Here is a 15,265-nt window from a genome sequence, read left to right on the forward strand (position 1 = left end):
TGGACCTCATCTCCTTTCTACAGGATTGAAGAACAGATGGAAGCCAAGACAAGCCTGGAATAACAGCTAAGCAGTTACATAAGGTGACGTCTGGGGAGCCATCATAATACAATGGATACAATTTGTAAGACTTTCTAAGCAGGGTTTATAAAGCTTGTAGAAATGTTAATTAACTTAACATATCCTTGGCCAAAAAAAAAGAAAAAAGGTAGAAAAATAATAATAACTGTCAAAAAATCCATGACTTCATGAAAAATATGGATTAAACTTAGTACCAGTTGTAACAGTCTACCGCAGACTGCATGTAATTAATCACTCATTTGGGTCTAAACTGCTGTTTTGGAGCCAGTAGATTTGTGACGTGGCTGTTGCCAAGGTAATCTATGGCAGCAGAGCTGTTTGAGTGGATGGGGTCATGGTTGAACTTAAGCTAAAAACTCACAAAAAACACAAACTTCATCAAGCATTTACATATAAGTAAAAAAAAAACAAAAAAAAGTATTTCTGCAGTATTGTTAGCAGAAACTATAAACTGCAACTAAAGTGGAGTTGTCTGTCAGAAAAAAATTATTAGATTAATAAAAAGAAACTCAAAAGATCTGACTCCGTACACAAGCGAGCTGTCATACAGACCTGTCAGTCAAAACCCAACACTGCACACAATCCTTCTATTCACAGTGAGATCTGATAGACAGAGGCAAAGTTTAAAGATGGACCAGAATGCTGAGGGTTAAAGGTTCATCTAGATTATAAAAGGGAAGAGGACTCTGACTGCTGCAGTTTGGCATACAGATACATTTTTGGTCAAGGAAGAGATTAGCAAAAACAGCAAGTTAATCGGACCGATATTTTGGGAGATATTTGTAATTTTGGAATACAATAGCCTTACAGTGACGTAGCCATACCAAGAATCACATGAAGGCTTTGGCAGTAACTTATCTTGTCTTATCTTATCTGACCTTATCTTACAACTTTAAGGCACTCCCACATTGAACCAATGTCTGTATTTCTGTTTACATATCATAAATCTACATCATCCGCTTCATTTTAGTGGTATAATTCCCATCCACTGCAGAGCTAACCATTTCACCTCAAATTTTGTTTGACTAATAATTCAAAATGATTAGTGGTTTTAATATTAAAGCAGCTGGTTTTACACACTGAAGTAGTGTAAGGTTGTCCTCACCCTCAGGCATTAAAATAAAAAGGAAACACAATCAGAAAATGAATGTTAATAAAGTAGTGTTCGATTCTTCAGATGAATACAACGAGCACCAATCAAAGGAGTGTTTTCATTGCAGACCTGCTCAAATATTTGTCTAAAGAGCAGTTTGTAAAGACAATGAAGCCTGCAGTCGGATTTTTGGATGTTATGAATTTGATAGTTCATTTATTTATGAACAGGACAGTGCACAGACTTGGAATGTACAAGTGGAATAATCTGCCTTTAAACAGCAGAATGTGTTTTTCTGACTTGCGCCTACCTTCCTTTACCTCACAGTTTATTCTGGCTCGCTCCCTTTTCCAATTTCATCTTTTTTTTGCTCTTTTTCTGGTCTGCCTCCCCCTCCCTCCCTCTCTTCCCCGCTGTCAGACTGTGACAGATCGATGCTGTATCCTTTCGGCTTCCCTTTGCAGCTGTATTCTCCTGGTAATTGAGCTCAGCTGCTCTCCCAGGGGACCGCTGATTTTCACCGCCGCTTCGTGGAGCTCACTCCCTCCTCTGTCGTCTACATCATCACAACTCGCTCCACCATCCACCCTCCTTTTCTTACCATTTTTTCCCCCTGCTGCTGCCACCTGTAAAACCCCCAAAACCTGTAATTGGTTCTGATTTTCACCTGCAGTGTCATTGTTCTGCTCTTCTATTTGCTGCTGAGTGTGATCATGCCACACACCGATAACACACAGATACCCCTTTAGTAAATCCAAATGTGGGGGATTGGGAACAATAAAGGAAAATGAAGTAGACTGTCAAAGTCACACATTTATAGGGTGGCTTGGTGGAAACTCAGAGTGGAGACATTTAGAGTGATTTCCAAATCATCCTGTGATACCGATCGTATTAAGTGGAAGTTGAATGTGACTTTGACTAGTTCTAAACTGTCGGATGGACAGCATACATCATGAACCAAAATGGAGAAGAAGAAATGTAATGTTATTAGTTGTCTGTTTAATCTTTGCATTACAAAGCTGTTTTGTTTGAAGAGTCTTTTTATTTTTGCAAGTCTAAGTAATATTCTGAGTAATATTCTTATATAACAGTAATATTCTTTTCCTTTTAGAGGTACTGAACAGTCAGGTTTGGTTCATGTGTGTGTGGTTTAGATGAACTCACACCTGTCTGTGCTGAACTCAGAGCAGAGGTCCGATTCCACCTAAAAGATCTAATTTTACAGCTTTAGACAGTAGTTGTGGTGAAGAGCATAGAGCAGAAAAACCAGAATATGAACCTGGGGGTTTTTGTGCTCCAGACATGCTAGCCTAACAGTGCAGGTGTTAAGGAAGAGCTGTGCACATGCAAAAGCATGAGCTGTTCTTAGAATGAGCTGATGGACTGACTGACATGTTCTGCCCAGTAACCACCATTAACCAATAATAAGCAGACCACCGATGAGGTCACTGAATAATGGGCGTGTCCAACAGTCACTAAAGACTAGAAAAAGTAATAAAGGAAACTCTTTTTTGGGCTTTTTTCTTTTTCTCTCTGTGATGAAATGTGTGTTTGATGCTAGATTCTTTCTGTAACTTTTTTTATTTTTGTCTGAACCAATACATTTTGTTTTAACTTTTTCAAACCTCAGACCTTCTTTTTGGTGAGTTCTTCATTTCTCCTGGTTTGGTCCGTCCATCCCAAACAGAACTGGTGAGTTCATTTAAATTACGTGACCCCCCCTGTGGTGTCAGCCTAAATGCAGTAGTCCAGAGCCACCCCTGGTCTAAACATCTCTAGAACACACAGCCTCTTGTCCAGATAACCGGAGATTTTTGGTACCGAGGTGGTTTAAAGTTAAGGAAACTGGGGCAGTAGTTCATTAACCATGATTAATTATGGTTTTTGAGATTTACTGCTTGCTGTGTGTTTACAATCCATATTATAAACCACTGAAGAATTCAAGTTAAGGTTTGGGGATGTCAGTACACTTTAAGCCCGGACTTTGTATTTACTAAAATGCTTTAATTACAATGTATTTAAATAATTTAAGGTGTATTACATTACTATAAAATATTAAGTATATTCTACTAATTTGTAGACATAGTCAAAAGTATGAAAAAGTTGAAGTTGAATGGATTTAAAACAAGTTTTAGTCATGACCACACCTTTTTATCTCCACATTGCATTGTGGGTATTAGAAGAAAAATATTAAAAGAAACATGACACGATATGTGTGGACACACCAGGAAACTGAATCATTTTTTAATTTAGTATGGGATAGAGGGGTAATATATAATAATAATAATAATAATAATAATATTAATAATGATAATAATAATAATAATAATATTGAATATATCTGTAAATCAACACCAATTTAAGTTTGTCGCCATGTTTATGGAATGACTTCTCGCATCATCTCACTATAATAAATAAACAAAACATCACATTTGTGATTTAATGGAAAACCAACATTACACACTTATGTTTTTTCAACATTTAGCAAATATTGGTAAAGTTTTGCGCAGATGTTCAAAGGAAAAGTGACTACTTACACAACCATCAAATTTACCAGCTACCATAAAGGTTTGACCTTTTAACCCTGAAGTGCCAAACGCATCATATTTGATCCATGAGTTTTGAAGCCCTCTACATGATCAGTGTGATATTTTATCTTGAAAAACCTGATGTATACAATTAGATCCATGTAATACACAGATAATCCACCAGGGGGAGGAGTTCATTCAGCAGAGGCCTTTAGTGACACTACAGGACTGACATTAGTGAGGAAGAACTGGGAGCATTTAGAAAAGGAATTAACCATTTGTTTGATATGTTTGTGTTACATTATGTTTTTGTTTGTTCAAAAATAATAACATTTCAGCCTTGAGACCCGATGTATCAAATATGATACAAAACTGAAACTCATACATGGAAATTGATATTTGAAAAAAAAACAATTTTTGGTTGTTCAGAAGGACCAATAACGGCTCCAGTTTCAAAGAACTGGAATTTTCTGTCAGTGATTTAATGGTTCAGGCTTTACAGGGTTAAAATAGCAGGAAAAAAATAAATAAAAGATGTGTCTTAATAAATAGTTTGAAGTAAATAAACTCATCTGTGTTGGAATTAGAAGGTGGTGCTACAGGCTGTATTATGCATGACTGTAATAAACAGAGTTGAAGAAGTAGAAGGGTTTTTTTTCTCGCTGTTTTCTGTCTGGACCTCATTCATCCATGTTACCTGTTCCTGTTCTATGAGCCATGGTTTTGTGCTTTTGACCCCCTCAGACCACTGAAGGGGGTACTGTCTGTCTGCCTGCCTGTCTGTCTGTCTATCTGTCTGTCTGTATTCTGTCTGTCTACCTGTCTGTCTGTCTGCCTGTCTATCTGTCTGTCCGCCTGTCTGTCTGTCTATCTGTCTGTCTGTATTCTGTCTGTCTACCTGTCTGTCTGTCTGCCTGTCTGTATTCTGTCTGTCTACCTGTCTGTCTGCCTGCCTATCTGTCTGTCTATCTGTCTGTCTGCCTGTCTGTCTATCTGTCTGTCTGCCTGTCTGTCTATCTGTCTGTCTGTCTGTATTCTGTCTGTCTACCTGTCTGTCTGTCTATCTGTCTGTCTACCTGTCTGTCTGCCTGCCTATCTGTCTGCCTGCCTGTCTGTCTATCTGTCTGTCTGTATTCTGTCTGTCTACCTGTCTGTCTGCCTGCCTATCTGTCTGTCTGTCTGCCTGTCTGTCTGCCTGTCTTTCTGCCTGCCTATCTGTCTGCCTGTCTGTCTGCCTACCTGTCTGTCTGTCTGTCTTTCTGCCTGTCTGTCTTCTGTCTGTCTGCCTGTCTGTCTTTCTGCCTGCCTGTCTGTCTGTCTTCTGTCTGTCTTTCTGCCTGCCTGCCTGTCTGTCTGTCTGCCTGTCTGTCTGTCTTTCTGCCTGCCTGTCTGTCTGTCTTTCTGCCTGCCTGTCTTTCTGTCTTCTGTCTTTCTGTCTTCTGTCTGCCTACCTGCCTGTCTGTCTGTCTTCTGTCTGCCTGCCTGTCTGCCTGTCTGTCTTCTGTCTGTCTGCCTGTCTGTCTTTCTGTCTGTCTTCTGTCTGTCTGCCTGCCTGCCTGTCTTCTGTCTGTCTGTCTGTCTGCCTGTCTTTCTGTCTTCTGTCTGTCTTCTGTCTGTCTGCCTGCCTGCCTGTCTGTCTGTCTTCTGTCTGCCTGCCTGTCTGCCTGCCTGTCTTCTGTCTGTCTTTCTGTCTTCTGTCTGTCTGCCTGCCTGTCTGTCTTTCTGTCTTCTGTCTGTCTGCCTGCCTGTCTGTCTGTCTGTCTTCTGTCTGCCTGCCTGTCTGTCTTTCTGTCTTCTGTCTGTCTTCTGTCTGTCTGCCCTCCTGCCTGTCTGTCTTTCTGCCTGCCTGTCTGTCTTCTGTCTGTCTTTCTGTCTTCTGTCTGTCTTCTGTCTTTCTGCCTGCCTGCCTGTCTTTCTGCCTGCCTGTCTGTCTGTCTTCTGTCTGCCTGCCTGTCTGTCTTTCTGTCTTCTGTCTGTCTGCCTGTCTGCCTGCCTGTCTGTCTGTCTTCTGTCTGTCTGCCTGCCTGTCTGTCTTTCTGTCTTCTGTCTGTCTTCTGTCTGTCTGCCTGCCTGTCTGTCTTTCTGCCTGCCTGTCTGCCTGTCTTTCTGTCTGTCTTTCTGCCTGCCTGTCTTTCTGTCTGTCTGCCTGCCTGTCTGTCTGCCTGTCTGTATGTCTTTCTGCCTGCCTGCCTGTCTGTCTTCTGTCTGTCTGCCTGCCTGCCTGTCTGCCTGCCTGTCTGTCTGCCTGTCTGCCTGTCTGTCTGTCTGTCTTTCTGCCTGTCTGTCTGTCTGTCTGAGACACATCTTGTAAACTTGTAAAACAGCTGGAGCCTTAAAATGTTTACCATACATCCTATATAGAGTTTGGACAAGTTCTGAAACAGGTGACCTGGACCGTTTCTGTGACCTACTTTTCTCAGGTCAAATGTCTGAAAATGTCCTAACGCCCTCCTGTGCACATGCAGGTTTCTTCTGCATTTAAACAGGAGGGGGCACTCCTTTGATTTAATGGTTCAGGCTTTACAGGGTTAAAATAGCAGGAAAAAAATAAATAAAAGATGTGTCTTAATAAATAGTTTGAAGTAAATAAACTCATCTGTGTTGGAATTAGAAGGTGGTGCTACAGGCTGTATTATGCATGACTGTAATAAACAGAGTTGAAGAAGTAGAAGGGTTTTTTTTCTCGCTGTTTTCTGTCTGGACCTCATTCATCCATGTTACCTGTTCCTGTTCTATGAGCCATGGTTTTGTGCTTTTGACCCCCTCAGACCACTGAAGGGGGTACTGTCTGTCTGCCTGTCTGTCTGTCTGTCTATCTGTCTGTCTATCTGTCTGTCTGTATTCTGTCTGTCTACCTGTCTGTCTGTCTGCCTGTCTATCTGTCTGTCCGCCTGTCTGTCTGTCTATCTGTCTGTCTGTATTCTGTCTGTCTACCTGTCTGTCTGTCTGCCTGTCTGTATTCTGTCTGTCTACCTGTCTGTCTGCCTGCCTATCTGTCTGTCTATCTGTCTGTCTGCCTGTCTGTCTATCTGTCTGTCTGTCTGTATTCTGTCTGTCTACCTGTCTGTCTGTCTGCCTGTCTGTCTATCTGTCTGTCTACCTGTCTGTCTGCCTGCCTATCTGTCTGCCTGCCTGTCTATCTGTCTGTCTGTATTCTGTCTGTCTACCTGTCTGTCTGCCTGCCTATCTGTCTGTCTGTCTGCCTGCCTGTCTGTCTGCCTGTCTGTCTGCCTGTCTGTCTTTCTGCCTGCCTGTCTGTCTGCCTACCTGTCTGTCTGTCTGTCTTTCTGCCTGTCTGTCTTCTGTCTGTCTGCCTGTCTGTCTTTCTGCCTGCCTGTCTTCTGTCTGTCTTTCTGCCTGCCTGCCTGTCTGTCTGTCTGCCTGTCTGTCTTTCTGCCTGCCTGTCTGTCTGTCTTTCTGCCTGCCTGTCTTTCTGTCTTCTGTCTGCCTACCTGCCTGTCTGTCTGTCTTCTGTCTGCCTGCCTGTCTGTCTTCTGTCTGTCTGCCTGTCTGTCTTTCTGTCTGTCTTCTGTCTGTCTGCCTGCCTGTCTTCTGTCTGTCTGTCTGTCTGTCTGTCTGCCTGTCTTTCTGTCTTCTGTCTGTCTTCTGTCTGTCTGCCTGCCTGTCTGTCTGTCTTCTGTCTGCCTGCCTGTCTGCCTGCCTGTCTTCTGTCTGTCTTTCTGTCTTCTGTCTGTCTGCCTGCCTGTCTGTCTTTCTGTCTTCTGTCTGTCTGCCTGCCTGTCTTCTGTCTGTCTGTCTGCCTGTCTGTCTTTCTGTCTTCTGTCTGTCTGCCTGCCTGTCTGTCTGTCTTCTGTCTGCCTGCCTGTCTGTCTTTCTGTCTTCTGTCTGTCTTCTGTCTGTCTGCCCTCCTGCCTGTCTGTCTTTCTGCCTGCCTGTCTGTCTGTCTTCTGTCTGTCTTTCTGTCTTCTGTCTGTCTTTCTGTCTTCTGTCTGTCTTCTGTCTTTCTGCCTGCCTGCCTGTCTTTCTGCCTGCCTGTCTGTCTGTCTTCTGTCTGTCTTCTGTCTGCCTGCCTGCCTGTCTGTCTTTCTGTCTTCTGTCTGTCTGCCTGCCTGTCTGTCTGTCTTCTGTCTGTCTTCTGTCTGTCTGCCTGCCTGTCTGTCTTTCTGTCTTCTGTCTGTCTTCTGTCTGTCTGCCTGCCTGTCTGTCTTTCTGCCTGCCTGTCTGCCTGTCTTTCTGTCTGTCTTTCTGCCTGCCTGTCTTTCTGTCTGTCTGCCTGCCTGTCTGTCTGCCTGTCTGTATGTCTTTCTGCCTGCCTGCCTGTCTTCTGTCTGTCTGCCTGCCTGTCTGTCTGCCTGTCTTTCTGCCTGCCTGCCTGTCTGTCTGTCTGTCTTTCTGCCTGCCTGCCTGTCTGCCTGTCTGTCTGCCTGTCTGTCTGCCTGTCTGTCTTTCTGCCTGTCTGTCTGTCTGTCTGAGACACATCTTGTAAACTTGTAAAACAGCTGGAGCCTTAAAATGTTTACCATACATCCTATATAGAGTTTGGACAAGTTCTGAAACAGGTGACCTGGACCGTTTCTGTGACCTACTTTTCTCAGGTCAAATGTCTGAAAATGTCCTAACGCCCTCCTGTGCACATGCAGGTTTCTTCTGCATTTAAACAGGAGGGGGCACTCCACTGTGCACAACCCAGCAGCCTATCCAGCAGTGAACACTTTAAACCTGTCTTTGTCCATTTTAACTTGTGTATGGCAGTTCCCTAATAATTTTTTTCTCTCTATTTTATCTTTCTCAACTGATTTATCACCATTTATTATAACATCCTCTGTATTTTGCAGTTTTTCAGTGGAAATCATGTATTTTCTTATATTTAATTAACTGATCATGTCAATGTTCATTAAAGCTCAGAGTAAAATTTTCAAAGAATATTCATAAAAATAGAGAAAACTGATGAAAAAGTGCCTTTTTCCAGTAAATATATCACTAACTGAATATAAACCCAGTGTGTCCATCCACTGTCATTGATCCAACTCCATGGGTTTTACTGGTGAATCAATGTTGAGAAACATGATTGTGTTTCCATGGTAACTACAGAGCCTCTGAATGTCCAAATGGGTCATATCTGATGACCATGAAAAGACAAATAACTGTATTTTACGCCAATTATTGACATGTATTGATAGGATTAGTGGATCAACAGATATTAAACAGTTTAGATCAGCAGATGCTTTAGTTCAGGCCTGTCAGACTCATTTTCTTTCAGGTTCCACATTCAGCCCAATTTAGTCTGCATTGGGCCGGACCAGTACAATAATAGCATGATAACCAATAAATAATGACAACTCCAAATTGTTTTAGAGCAAAAAGTAACATTCAGCTATGCCAATATTTACATTTACAAACTATCCAAACAAAAAGGATGTGAATAACCTGAAAAAAATGAAATTTGTGAAGAAATATAAGTACAATTTTATCAATATTCTGCCTTGACTTATCATTTATATATATATATATATATATATATATATATATATGTATGTTACGGGTCCCAGGTATGGTACCACAATAACAAAATACAAATCTGTGAAATAGAGATATAGTTGAGCAGCAATCAAGACACGGAGCATTCAGTTCTTCATCCAGATTGAGTCTGTATTCAAACATCAAAATAAAATATGCAATTCAAAATATGACTTTTAGTATCTCTGTCTCAGTTCTTAATAACTGTGAAATAAGTGCGATAAATGTCCATAAGTCCTTTCAGTCCATTTTCTTTTCACAGAACACATTCACATTAATAACATCACATTTTCACTATACTATACATGGTATTACATTTTATATAAATGAATCAGAGCTACTATAATGATATAGTGCAAATCACAGCAGTACTCGACTGTATTTAGAGCAGCAACATCTTATCTGCGATGATTCTGGACATACACACTTAACATAAATTGTTCACTGACAGAGAAATACAAAACCCTTTTAATATAGAACCATTTACTATACCTAAATCTTAAAGAAAATAAATTTACTCCTTTTGACTTCATATTTCACACTAACACTCCTCAAAAATGAGCTAAACTTACCATTTTATTATCTATAACACACTTAACCCATTACAAGTTCTGCTGTAGGATGTATTACATGTGTGAGAGCCGAAATAATAATCAGTACGGAGTACATAAACATTAGTGACATGCCTGCGAGACCTGACGGAGGGAAAAACAACCCACACACCCGCGATGCGGCGTGTTCCCGCCACTAAGAGAGCGGCGCTACTTTGAAGTTTTTAAAGTTCACAAAAGTACTTAAATCAACACTGAAACCCTTTCATAACTTCTGTCCACATGCAGTAAGGCTTTAAACAACCACGACTGGTTATTTTTACCGACTACTAACCTGTGAAATAGAGATATAGTTGAGCAGCAATCAAGACACGGAGCATTCAGTTCTTCATCCAGATTGAGTCTGGTACGTGGGCGGAAGTTCCCACCTGAAACTACCTGGAGTGCAACCGCTCCCGTGACAAAGGTTCCACCTGGATGCTGCTTACATTTATCATGTTTTTTTCCATAATATACATGAAATATAAAATGACATAGCTGTCAACTAATTTTTCAGAGCATTATTAACCCCTGTAAACAAAGGAACTATTTTCCAGCTGCCTAAATTAAATACTATACAAAAATGGTCGCACTATTTTTGGCATGTCACATATACATTACAGATCAGATCTACTGAGGCACAAAACATTTAGTCACAGGCAGAATATTGTTAAAATTGCACTGAATTTTCTTTAGACATTTCAGGTTGTTCATATTTGTTCAGGTTATTCACATTTTATTGTTACAGGATAGTTTGTAAATGTAAATATTTTTATAATTTAATGTTTTTTTGCACTAAATCAAAGAGAAAAAATTGGAGTTGTCATTATTTATAGGTTATTATGATGTTATTTTTGAATTTGAAGCCCTAACTTGCACTTTGCAAATTTGTCCTGCGGGCCGGATTGGACCCTTTGGTGGGCTGGATTTGGCCCCCGGGACTCATGTTTGACATCTGTGCTTTAGTTTGATGGTGGATGTTTGGGTTTTTATGGGTTAAAGTGGTGCTGAGTGAGAGTGAATAATCAGATGTGTGTTTTATTGGACTACTTTCTGAGGGGGTATTGTTAATCCTTTCTTATGTGACAAAACCACTCCTTGGCATTTCCACCTGTCATGGAGGGGAGGGGCACGACCCACTGGGAACAGTGACCCTTTCCCATTGGACATCAACAGCCGCTGTCATACCTGTCAGTATCCAGAGGGAGCTGTGGAAGTGGGCATATGCCTGTGCAGACTGTTTGTGGAATCATATCTTTGCCTGATTTTCAGGCCGACGGGGTGTTAATATGCTCTGGTTTTAAATGTCACTGAGCTTATCAGTCTGGGAAATTCTATGTTTGCTCTATCTGGATGCATTTTCAGCTGTTTTCTGCAGGGATCTGTTTGATTGTTGATGATAGCTGGCTTAATCTCTAAACTACCAGCTGTCTTCATCACCCACATCAGTATTTACTCAAGTACTTGAGCTCAAATGTACAAAAATATGCCTTGAATTTCCAAAGATCTACATTTTTACTGACTTTACCTTTTTTTGTTACGTTGTCTTTTATATGATTTCCATTTTTCATCACACGTTTTATGTATTTCTTTTAATGAGGTCAACATTTATTAACTCTTCTCTGTTCATTCGGAAAGTGAAGTCATGGATCTTTGTATTTCTCTATGAAAACATATCAGTTTATCATATATACCATATATCAACATATATGTCTATGCACTAATTTCTAGGTTTTAGATTGGAGAGGTGCATATGATGGGTCCTGAGGAGCTGTTTTCTTAGAAATGGAGTTAGCTTAACCCAGTGGGTTCCAACCTTTTTTGGCTTGTGACCGCATTTTAACGTCACAAATTTCTGGTGACCCCAGACATTCTAAACAGAAAATTAATTTGTTTTTGATGATACAATAGTTTGCTGTACTATGTTACAGATGATATTTAGGCTACATGTTGTGTATTATATTATGAGGCAACACAGTGGTGCAGTGGATAGGTCCTGGGTTCCATTCCAACACCAGTCCATGGGGGTGGGGCCTTTAGTCCATGGGGGTGGGATCTTTCAGTGTGGAGTTTGCATGTTCTCATGTCTGCGTGGGTTCTCTCTGGTCCTCTGGCTCCTCCCACCATCCAAACACATGCTCTGATAGGTTAATGGGTTCATCTAAATCCCCCATAGGTGTGAATGTGAAAGTGGTTGTTTGTCTCTATATGTTCAGTCTGTGATGAACTGGTCACATGTCCAGGGTGAACCCCACCTTCACCCCGATGTAGCTGGGATAGGCTCCGCCCCCATGACCCTAGTGAGGATAAAGCGGGTTCAGATCATGAATGAACTGAGAATGTGATTTTCCTTGGTCAGGATCTGTCCAGTCAGTCCAGCTGGGATTTACAAGGAGGACAATTAATACTGAACAAACAAGAACTGAAACTATGAATTATGAAAGAGCTGCAGCATCTGAAACTGACCACAGTGAACATGTGACACAAACAGAACCACAGTGCTGCAGTTTCACAACCACAGTTTGTCTGATATGGACTGGGATTGGCTCTGTCAACTCAACACAGATTTTTTATTCCTGTACTTTCTGGGCTACAGAGCACACCTGAATATAAGCCACACCCACCAAATTTTAAAAGAAAAAAATATTTGTCCATATATAGGCTACACCTGACTATAAGCTGCAGGTGTCCACATTGTAACATGAGATATTTCCACAGACAGATGGTCAACAGACAGATGATTTAAATATTTATTTCCATCCCTTCACTGTTTTTTTTCCAAACAGTGTCTGTAACACGGCAGGAACAGGATGGTTAAAAACCCACAAAAGTCACTGATCGGTCTCTTCCTCTTCTTCTGCTCATTAAACCAGTGCGGTCATCTTCTTCAGTGTTCTTCAGTTGAACATCCTCAAAGGCTCCGTCACACTCCTTTTCCGTTGTCTCTCAGTGTCTCTCCGTGCTGCAGTTCTATTTCCTTCTTTACAGACACATCGATTCTTTTAACTTCAAAGCTCCATCATATGCATTTCCTCGTGTGTTTTCCATGATGAGGGTTTGTACCAAATGATTGTTCAAAGTTCAGCTTCAAACTTCTCCTCTTCATCACCTCCTCTGTCTGTCTCACTTTTGCACTTCCTGCTAGAGCGCCCCCTGGAGGACATTAGCCCAGAAAAATCTATACTGGAGCCGCATCGTTGGATCAGCCGCAGGGTTCAAAACCAGAAAAAAGTAACAGCTTATAGTCCGTAAAGTGCAGTACTATATATTAGGGCATTAACAGAAAAGCCGGTTTGTCAACGTGTCGACGTCTGTGGCACAAGTCAACGTTACTTTGGAGGAGTCGACTAGTCATGTGTTATTCTGTCTAGTCCGGGAAATACGGCAGTTTGCCACCACCAGAGTGTGAATGTGGGAGTGACTGAATAATGGATCCACTGTACACGCTTTGAGTATGTGTTCATAGAAAAGCGCTACATAAATCTAATCCATTATTATTATTATATCAAGTAATCTACTATTAAATGTACTCAAGTAAGTATAAGTAATGTTAATTACAACCAAAAGCGTCAGAATTTTGAATATTATAAAGTTTATCCAGGATTTTAAAACATGGAAAAGTAAAAGACAACCGTGAAAATAAAGTAGCGGCTCATAGTCCGAAAAATACAGTAGTAAGTTTTTTTTTTGTTTGTTTGTTTGTTTTTATCAATTACTAGAGATTTCAGGTGAGCCCATTTGAATTCCAGGTGACCCCATGTGGGGTCCCAACCCCAAGGATGAAAAACACTGGCTTAACCTCTGACTAACTCAGCACAAAAAACAGACTCCAGAACAGACCACTGTATATTGTGCCAATCACATCTTCTTCCAAAAAATGCTAAATCCCCCTCAACTAAATGTGAACAATTTTCCTTTGTATTAAATTTGTAAATCTTGCCATTAACCCTTTCTAAAGCAGGACATTCCACCTGCACACATAGGGATTTCTGAGCTACTGTGGTGTTATTTAAAGTGGTTCAAAGGTAGACATGGACTTGTCAGGGTTGTCTTTTTGATTTCCTATTGTTGTTTATTCATTTGGCTGATTTTAGAGAGTTCACTTAAGTCTGATGTTAAATGCTAAGCCATCTACGTCATGTCATGTAGTTTATTAAATCAAAAGATAATTTGACCTTGCAAACTGTAAAAGCTTTTTTTTGAGCCATTGGAGCTAAATTTAACCACTAATGTTTGTATTCTAAGCCTCAAAATTTATCTTTTTTTATTTATGTATTTCACTGGATTGGGTTGAAATTTGTATCTAAAATCCTAGAAACTGTAAGAATAACCTGTGATGTATACGACTGTAACTGCAGGTCTATGAGTCAGCCTGCTGCTGGAGGGGGTATGACTACATACGTACATACATTCAATCCTAATCACATGAATAGATTTGTCATATGATTACAACTAAATACAATAATAAAGAAATAGCAGTAAAACACTGTAGGTGATAAGACTGAAAATTATGTCTTTAAACACTTTTTTGCAATATTTATATTCCATGTTGTGCAAGAGGTTCATCTACAACTGTTTACTGAATGAACATCCCACATTTTCTTGTGCATCACCTCGTTACTATATTTACTATTATTGTTACAATTTATGTCAATCAGTCACTTTAACAAATTTGTTTTACATGTTTTATCCTCTCTATTTTTCAAATGTATTGGATGTTTATTGTTTTGTGCTGCTAACAACTAAATTACCCCCTTGGGGGATCAATAAAGTATATCTTATGTTATCTAATCTAATCTTATTTTATTTTATTTTATTTTATCTAATCTAATCTTATTTTATCTAATCTAATCTTATTTTATTTTATCTAATCTAATCTTATTTTATTTTATCTAATCTAATCTAATCTTATTTTATCTAATCTAATCTAATCTTATTTTATTTTATCTAATCTAATCTTATTTTATTTTATCTAATCTAATCTTATTTTATTTAATCTAATCTTATTTAATCTAATCTAATCTTATTTTATTTTATCTAATCTAATTTTATTTTATCTAATCTAATCTTATTTTATTTTATCTAATCTAATCTTATTTTATTTAATCTAATCTTATTTTATCTAATATAATCTTATTTTATCTAATATAATCTTATCTTATTTTACCTAATCTAATCTTATTTTATCTAATCTAATCTAATCTTATTTTATCTAATTTTATTTTATCTTATCTAATCTAATCTAATCTAATCTTATTTTATTTTATCTAATCTAATCTTATTTTATTTAATCTAATTTTATTTTATCTAATCTAATCTTATCTTATTTTATCTAATCTAATTTTATTTTATCTAATCTTATCTTATTTTATCTAATCTAATCTTATTTTATCTAATCTAATCTAATCTTATTTTATCTAATCTAATCTTATTTATCTAATCTAATCTTATTTTATCTAATCTAATCTAATTGTATTTTATCTAATCTAATCTTA

The sequence above is a fragment of the Sphaeramia orbicularis genome, chromosome 3, assembly GCF_902148855.1.
Source record: "Sphaeramia orbicularis chromosome 3, fSphaOr1.1, whole genome shotgun sequence".
Lineage (NCBI taxonomy): Eukaryota > Metazoa > Chordata > Actinopteri > Kurtiformes > Apogonidae > Sphaeramia > Sphaeramia orbicularis.